Below are 9,184 nucleotides of genomic sequence, written 5' to 3'. Positions count from 1 at the left end.
CACCATAACTGTGTATTCGGAGACAGCCTCAGACGCATTCTAATCTATAACGAACTCTATGGAAAGGTCAGATGAGTGGCCATGTGACACTGCCTGTATAGCCAATATGGTCCATTAAAAGCATTGTAACTTTTAAGGTCCAACTGGTCCATTAAAAGCACTGTAACTTTTAAGGTCCAACTAATATCTTAAATTTCATGCTGAGGCAGTACTGAAGCCATTAGAACAATATGTGCTCTGCAATGTACTGTACAGACATAAACCACAATATGCTCTTTAAATGTAAATTCTAAATGACAAAGCTAATATGGAATACTGCCATCAATCTCAGAAATAAATACCTGTGAGGCCAGCCAGTCACAAATCCTTGCGCTTTCAAAGATCAACCAACTTGCAAACTGCCATTCAGCGAACACAGCAACGCTCACCTAAGGACTGTGGCCTCTGTGAAGTCTTCAGGACCCTGCAAGTACTGTTACCCCTCCTGTCCCTATAAACCCTTACAAAAATCATTTATCTTACAAACCACAATGTCTCTTGTATAAAGACTCCTTCAGGTGAGAATGTAATTGTACCCAAGTGGGAGAGATTTAGCACTCCAACTGTATGCACTGGGCAAATTCTGCCACTCATGCCAACAAATTGAATTAGTGATAAAAGTTAAGTTCACCAATTTACTGGTATTGCATGTGGACAAGTACCTGTTTACAGAAGTGACACTCGACCAGATGCACCCACAACTTGTACGCGGTTAAATTGGACATCAATCGGCAGTATCTGTCATCAGTCTAGTGTGGTTCAATCAACGCCTCACCTCAACCACTTCATCTTTCAGTGGTCTTAATCCGTAGCTTCGATTGTTTCAGGATTCTGCAAGTAGTTTATTTTCCCCACCCTTTCCTTAAACCTTAAAGCATCCCACACTTCCTTAGTTCCACTTTCCTCATCTTCCTCTTTGGGCTCCATTTAACATGTTAGGCCTACCAGTCTCATGAGAACTGTCATGCTCCAGGTACAGGATAGGCTTTGCTTTCCTGCTGCAATCAATCAATAAGGGCATATGCAAGGGGGTGCTTCGACTCACCCACCCTGCTGCTGCAAGCGTGCAGCAAATTTTTTTGACCTGTTTCTAGCCTCTAGCATAAGTATTAAATTGCTTCTCTATGTAGCTACACTGTAAAAATATATATAACCCACCTTATTCCCCTCGGTATGCTACCCTCAATGATAAGCACATCTAACCAATTACCTGTTAGAGGATGTGAAGCTTGACACAAGCCAGTTCCAAAAAAAACGATCCTGGTTCATTATTCGACCGATCCGGATTTAACTGTCTCGTCAATTCATCCTTTTCCCCCCATGCCAGTGCATCATGCCCCATCCACTTCTGTTCTCTGCTTCATCAGACGGACCTGTAGTTTTCCCGAAGGCACCAGGACCCTGCAAGTAATTACTTCCCCACCCCAGACTTATAATTCCTATCTAAATACCATCCTTTATTCTCAATTTCATAAAATTGCTTAGTTTGCCTAAGTGTAATTTTAAAATCATATAGCAGATCCGTGCACCAGATTTAGTCAAATAAACTTTGTTTATCCAACACATGGGCTAATTTTGCCTGTTCCAATGCAACCTGACTAAACAACTGCACCTAGTGTTAATTACCACTTATTCACCTCCATCCTTTTCTCATAGGCAAATTTCTGAAAGTTGCATCACACCTTAATACCTTTTGGTTGACGAGTCAATACATCCACCTCCGACCATACTCAGCCAAATCTCCCACAAATACAATAGTTGGATTTCACCATCTCAAATTCCATCCATTCTCAGGGGTCTGCAAGAGCCCATCCCTAAATAATATTTACCCTAGTAAATAGCCTTCAAAAACCCTCCACACCCAATATATCATGCTTGAGAATTATAAGCGTCAGTTTAAAAGGCTTTGCAACTGAACTAAAAAAATTGGGACTTCCTGCAAGCCTAGTTCAACATACATAATTAAATTAAGGTTCGATACTTTTTCGGCATGACATGTAAATAACATAACATGGGTACGAGGCCCAGTCACTGCTCACCTTGTCATGTAAAATCTACCGTGACCGTGGGAACAGGCCAAGCCACTGCTCACCTCTAGCCATTCAACTCCCGTCATTTCTTGGGCAGTATTCGAGGTGCCAAAGTAATCCTCTGGGGTCTGCAAGAACCATTATTTCCCCATCCCTAAACTACATTAGCCCTAATGAAGATATACATTCAAGACCCTCCACACCCAGTATATCCTGCTTGTAAATAAGAATTGTCACTTGCCCAGCTTTAGCTAAAAAGGCTTTGCAATTCAACAATACTGGGGCAATTCCTGCATGCCTAGTTTAGTAAACAACATACACAACTAAAGGCTTGATAAGTTGTATTTCTACACAGATAAATAACATACTAAGGCAAGCCCAATCACTGCTCACCTTGTGTAAAATCTACCGTAACTCTGGGAACGAAGCCCAGCCACTGCTCACTTCTAAGCCATCCAACTCCCCCTCAAGTGTTGGGCAGTACTCCTGTGGTCAAAGTAATCCACTGGGTACTGGAAGAACCATTATTTCACAATCCCAAAACTACATTTGCCCTAACAGATATACATTCAAGACCCTCCGCACTCAACATATCCTGCTCGTATAAAAGGAAAGGATCACTTGCCCAGCTCAAGGTAAAATGTCTTTGCAATCCACCTGAATACTGGGGCACTTCCCGCAAGTACAGTTCATTGTATACGACCAAAGGAGGACTTGATAAATTATGTATTTCTACACATAAATGAATTACTAGGGGAACGAAGCCCAGTCACTGCTCACCTTGTCATGTAAAATCTACCATAACCGTGGGAAAGTAGCCCAGCCACTGCTCACCTCTAGCCATTCAATGTCGTTCAATTCTTGGGCGGTATTCGACGTGCTACCAATTCCACACCGATCACCATGCGCAACGGGGCGGACTGAAAATACTAATTACTGGGCCCTACCTAGGTCCTATGCCTATGCAACATCTACTTTGTAACATGCACCAAATTTAAGGTTTACAAATTTTTTTTTTAAATGACAAGTCATGAACTGTAAAGAACGAGATGAAAGGAAAAATAATGGTTTAGACTTAACAACAATGAATGAGATGGAAGGAAAAATGTTTTAAGTGTTAGCAGTATACCGACCATACCTCAACCCAGCCGATGGAAGAACCCGCAGTGGACTTCCATTGCTATGTAGACTCCGGCAAGACCTCCCGGGCAGGACGGTAACAGCCCATGGAGTGAGAGAGAGTGTAAGATGATAATGGTGATGACTGGCAACAGATATTTAGCATACAATTGCCAATGATAGCATGATAGCCAACGACCATGTTGAAAACTTAGAAACATTTAACCAAGATTTTAAATGTAAAACAAACGAGTAACCAAGTGTAGAGTGGTCAGCGCGGGGGGAGGGGAGGGGAACACCTGACCACACGACCGGGGGATGATCACTAACAGGTTGATTGGGTGACCAGCATTCCACCACCATACCGCTCACGAAAGCTGTAACAAGAGTGCACAGGGTACGAGAACCTATACTGTGAAGAAAATTCTGTAAGACATCTGCCACAAGAATATATATAATTCACTCATTCCACAACAAACACCGTGATACAAGAGGAATGCACTGGTGAAAGGCCCGAGTGTTGTGTGGTCAGGAATGCGTATGTTGGTGGGACGATAAGCTGCACCTCAGGACACGGGCGAACACCCAAGGACACGGGCGAACACCGAAGACATATCTGGCCCTCGGCTGTAAAAGGGAAATCTTTAACTAATACACGGTCTTGAGATTCACTGGTTTGCACTTTATTAACGGAGATTCTTTGATACACTTCACTTATTCTAGAGTCTTGAATTTAGATTTGACAACTGATTCACTAGAAGCAAACTCGTAAAACAAATAAAAAAAATATAGAGATGATGCTCGAAGTCTCGTTGTCCACGTCTGCCTGCCGCTCCTTGTCGAGTGAATGCAATATGGCCGCGACACGGTATTTATACCAGCTTCAGCCGCGCCCTGAGCCACCTTTCCTCCGCGTGTATTCATCCGCCAGAACTCGATAACTAGATCCTACTCGTATATCGGGTAAACCGGTACACCATCGTATCCTGGGGGGTACAACTCATACTGACTCATACTAACCAAGAATTGTGTTCATATTAATAACAAAGAAAAACCCTAAATATGTAGCTAGGAATATTCATCGAGGCTCTGAGCATTCTTTGTGCGAACTAGGTGTGTCAGATTGACGTCAGAAGCGACGGGTGCCCGCGATCAATAATAAACCCTTTTCTGATGGATCATTGACGACTCTAGGAAAGATCAGATTTACATTAACCACCTCTTGCAAACTACTCTGAATCATTTTGCACATATATTTACTAGAGCACCCACGAAATGATGTGGTGTCTTAAAAGAGAACGGGAAACATACATGTGACTCAAAAGGGCATTTCCTCTAGAGGGCTTACATTCTGGTTTTATCCAGTTACAAAGGCGTGTAGAAAGTCCCTCTCTTTGAAGATGGGAGCCTATGCGCCTTTCACAACCCTGTGTTTGTTGTGAAATGACTATTTTCATTCTTATTTATATGGTAGATGTCTTGGGATGCTGCTGCTACCAAAGATCTTTAATAATAGTAATGACAATACTAATAATAATAATAATAATAATAATAATAATAATAATAATAATAATAATAATAATAATAATAATAATAATAATAATAATAATAATAATAATAATAGTAATAATAATAATAATGATAGTAATAATAATAATAATAATAATAATAATAATAATAATAATAATAATAATAATAATAATAATAATAATGTTGATAATATTAATGTATGTATAATAGTAATCGATCTACCTCAACAACAACAAAGAAAATCTATCTATTGTGTATACCTACTACTACTATAGCTTATAATGGTAACCTGTGAAGCTCGGATGGACTGCATACATTTCGGTAAGCAATGAGATCATGCTTCTGAAATAAATAAGCTAATAATCTATCGAAGACAGAGTAACCAAAATGTCATTATTAATGCCTTAGGTCTGCTGCTGCTGCAGTGTGGGAGGTGTAACCTTGAGGGTTCACATGACGCGCATCCCCCGAGGGAGACTCCGTATTGATTCACGCCGCCACGCCGCACGTTACGTCACGTCTGCCCACCACGCCTAGGCACTGCAGGGAAGCTGTTCACCCGGACTGGGGATCACAAAGAATAACGGAAAAATATCAAATATTGTTAGGGAAAAAAATCAACAGGAAAAAAAATATCAGTAACCGCGTCGGGCCTTATTCTTATATAGGTATGTATAAAATAATTAACGTGGCCCCCCACCCTTTCAAATATTACAAACATTCTGTACGAATGAGATCACTATATATACAACCAAGACCAGTACGTTAAATGTCTTCGGCATTTGTGAGCCAGTCCCTGAAAACGGCCAATGTGAGCTGATTTTGATATCGATTTCTATATATATATATATATATATATATATATATATATATATATATATATATATATATATATATATATATATATATAAAACGGGAGCCGCGTACGATTCAATAATTCACCATGGTCTTACCAAGAGGTGGACTCATGATCCCCAGCGTGTGTGTCTGAGTGTGTGTGTGTGTGTCCTATACCGTATAAAAATAAATAAATACGTAAATAAAACGTGTTACTATTCGGTTTATTTTCAAAGGAAAACGCGCTCTGAACTGACTCATGGTAGCAGGTTAAATTAATTATCAATAAGATAAAGGTCAAGGAGATACGCAACAGTTGGTTCACGAATAGGGTAGTGAGTCAGTGAAACATGTTCAACATCATGTAGGACGAAGAAGAAATCATAAATTCAGTGAAGTTTATGGATGCTACATACTAAAAATATGACAATTGTTGAATAAATTAGCATATATATATATATATATATATATATATATATATATATATATATATATATATATATATATATATATATATATATATATATATATATCCATCTATCTATCTACACACACATTCACACACACACACACACACACACATATATATATATATATATATATATATATATATATATATATATATATATATATATATATATATATATATATATATATATGTGTGTGTGTGTGTGTGTGTGTGTGTGTGTGTGTGTGTGTGTGTTAAATGTGATATATAGTGAGTTAATTCACAATTGTATATTATCTTTAAAAAATATAAGAAATTATACAATTGTGAACTATCACATTTAACCAGACATGATTAAGAAAATCTCTGCCCATATATACCTCGATCAATATATATATATATATATATATATATATATATATATATATATATATATATATATATATATATATATATATATATATATATATATATATATATATATATATATATATATATATATATATATATATATATATATATATATATATATATATATGTGTGTGTGTGTGTGTGTGTGTGTGTGTGTGTGTGTGTGTGTGTAGATAGACAGATGGATATAGGCAGATATAGATATATATGAGGTATGTCTACACATACGTCTTCGCGGTGCAGTGAAGCTACTGCATATATATATATATATATATATATATATATATATATATATATATATATATATATATATATATATATATATATATATATATATATATATATATATATATATATATATATATATATATATATATATATATATATATATATATTCAGGAGATAGTTAATGATTATTATAGTAGTCTATATTCCATAATTTCAAATATCCCTGTTATAGGCTCACAATAGTAAGACACACACGAGGACCACATTGGAAATAATTGTTTATATTCATGTGTCATCGATGATTCATGGGTTGCATGCACAGACTTCCATACGAATGTAAGTCTGTGCATGGTTGCATGATGAGTATATTAAAGAATGACGAAATAAGAGATAAGCATTGCTACATAATTATATTGATAGACTACCAAATAGAAAAGGCTACTGTATAAAAAAAAAATACTAATACAACTAAAATTCCACTAGTTAAAAATCTGAACTTTATTTTTTCGTTTACCGTTGTCATAGTCGGTCGGATAGGGACGGCCAACTTGTTATTTAATTTAGCAAGTCTGGATTATTATTAGGTTACTATATATAAAAAAAAAAGCTGAGTTCATATTTCAACACACAATTATTATATGAAAACGGCCTTGCCATTGCCTTGGGCCTTCCATTAGGTTTTCGTTTTGGGGTAATATGATATGGAGTTTGAGAGGCAGGAATCAGCATGGATAACATGGGCTGCATTTTCCCATCAATATCGAGGCGGCGACGGAAGACGCAGTGCAGCGGCGCCAGAGCCAAGGTTTTGCCGACGTCACGGGACTTGTAGCAGCGAGGGATTATGAACCTTCGTGTCTTCGTCACGTACACCTTACTATAAGGGCTAAAATACTATACTGATCGGGGGAGAACTCGACAACGTTGTATTGTATTTGTGAGGATATTACTCCTTACGCGCCTGGGGGCTGTTGAGGGTGGCGGAGTGGAGAAGCCTTCCCCCCCCCAACCGTCATCTGGGGCACGCAGGTGGGTGTGGGTTAAAGAAAGACTTCCTGTGGGTCTGGCGGAAGGCGGGACGGCGGCAGGGCGACGTATACGTACATTACATAGTTGGAAACACAAAACTAGAAAATGATTATAAAATATACCACTACTATGTTGTATTAAAACAAAAGCATCAAATACTATAAATTTATTATATCCTGCTTCTATGTATTCAGCCTCTTTATATATATATATATATATATATATATATATATATATATATATATATATATATATATATATATATATATATATATATATATATATATATATATATATATATATATATATATATATATATATATATATATATATCCCCTATATCCATCTACGCATACAGTGATGAATTTCTCGAATGTTACAACTCGTTATAGTACTGCTTGCAAAAGAATAAGGACGATATTCGGATATTAATTTTGACAGCTGTACACGTACTACCATAAAGCTTCCTCGCATTAATTGTTATTAATAAGTCAATATATAGATGCAACTTGATGTCTACCACGTGGTGAAGAAGAGGCTAGGAGAACCACGTGACCATACCAGTGACCGCGTGACAGCTGTTCCTGGCCAGGGTTAAAGGACGGCAGCCCTTCCCATGGTCAATATATTTGCCCTTCCCGCATCGTGTCTGGGAACGGAGAGAGAGTGTGGGATTTACCCCTAAAAGGGGAACGGGCCTTTGTCGATTGACGAGAGAGAGAGAGAGAGAGAGAGAAAATCGATTATTCATATATCATGAGTTGCCACGATGATGTAATTATCTTGCCAAGTGAAATAAGGTGGGCGTTCTATTCGTATCCCAATTAATTTTCTTCAACACATCACCCTTAATTAAATTGTAAAGTGATAATCCATTATTACCATTGCGTGCATTAATTGTTATTATTTATGTAGTATTTCATCTGATTTTCTTATTTTATTTTTTGCTGAATGGGCCTCAAGATTAATAGATCACAATCATGTGGTTTCATGTGCCGCCCGCCACTTATGTATACTTATCTGATATAAATATTTCATCATATCTCAGAATACAATGAAAGTCAACTACGCTCTACTACATCTGTGAGCCTTTGTATGCTTAAGAAAGATGATAATAAATAGGTATAGCACATTTCCTTCCTGATAGTAGTTCTTCCAATCTTGGTAGTCATTCCCCCCGTGATGCTGTCTTCTCTCTTACCTTGGTTGTGTTCATCATCTACACATCGGTGGTAAGTTCGCCATTACTCCAACCATGTGTTACAGATCGAGAACATGTCTTTATTCTCTTTGAATTACCGATATTTATTGGCTTATAAATTATATATCCATCATGAGTAAGGGACCCGAAGTCTCAAGACGTCTTTATAAAATGTATGTCAAGAAACAGACATGTAACTGGTGACAGGGGGGGGGGGGGTTCCCCTACATCCACGACTGATATCACGTAGTGCAAGCGAAACTACTACTGGGTATATCTCTCAGGATGTAATTTTAATATAAAAACGACTGG

The sequence above is a fragment of the Eriocheir sinensis genome, chromosome 27 (genome assembly GCF_024679095.1).
Source record: "Eriocheir sinensis breed Jianghai 21 chromosome 27, ASM2467909v1, whole genome shotgun sequence".
NCBI lineage: Eukaryota > Metazoa > Arthropoda > Malacostraca > Decapoda > Varunidae > Eriocheir > Eriocheir sinensis.
The sequence above is the reverse complement of the archived record's forward strand: the minus strand, read 5'-3'. Positions refer to the sequence as shown.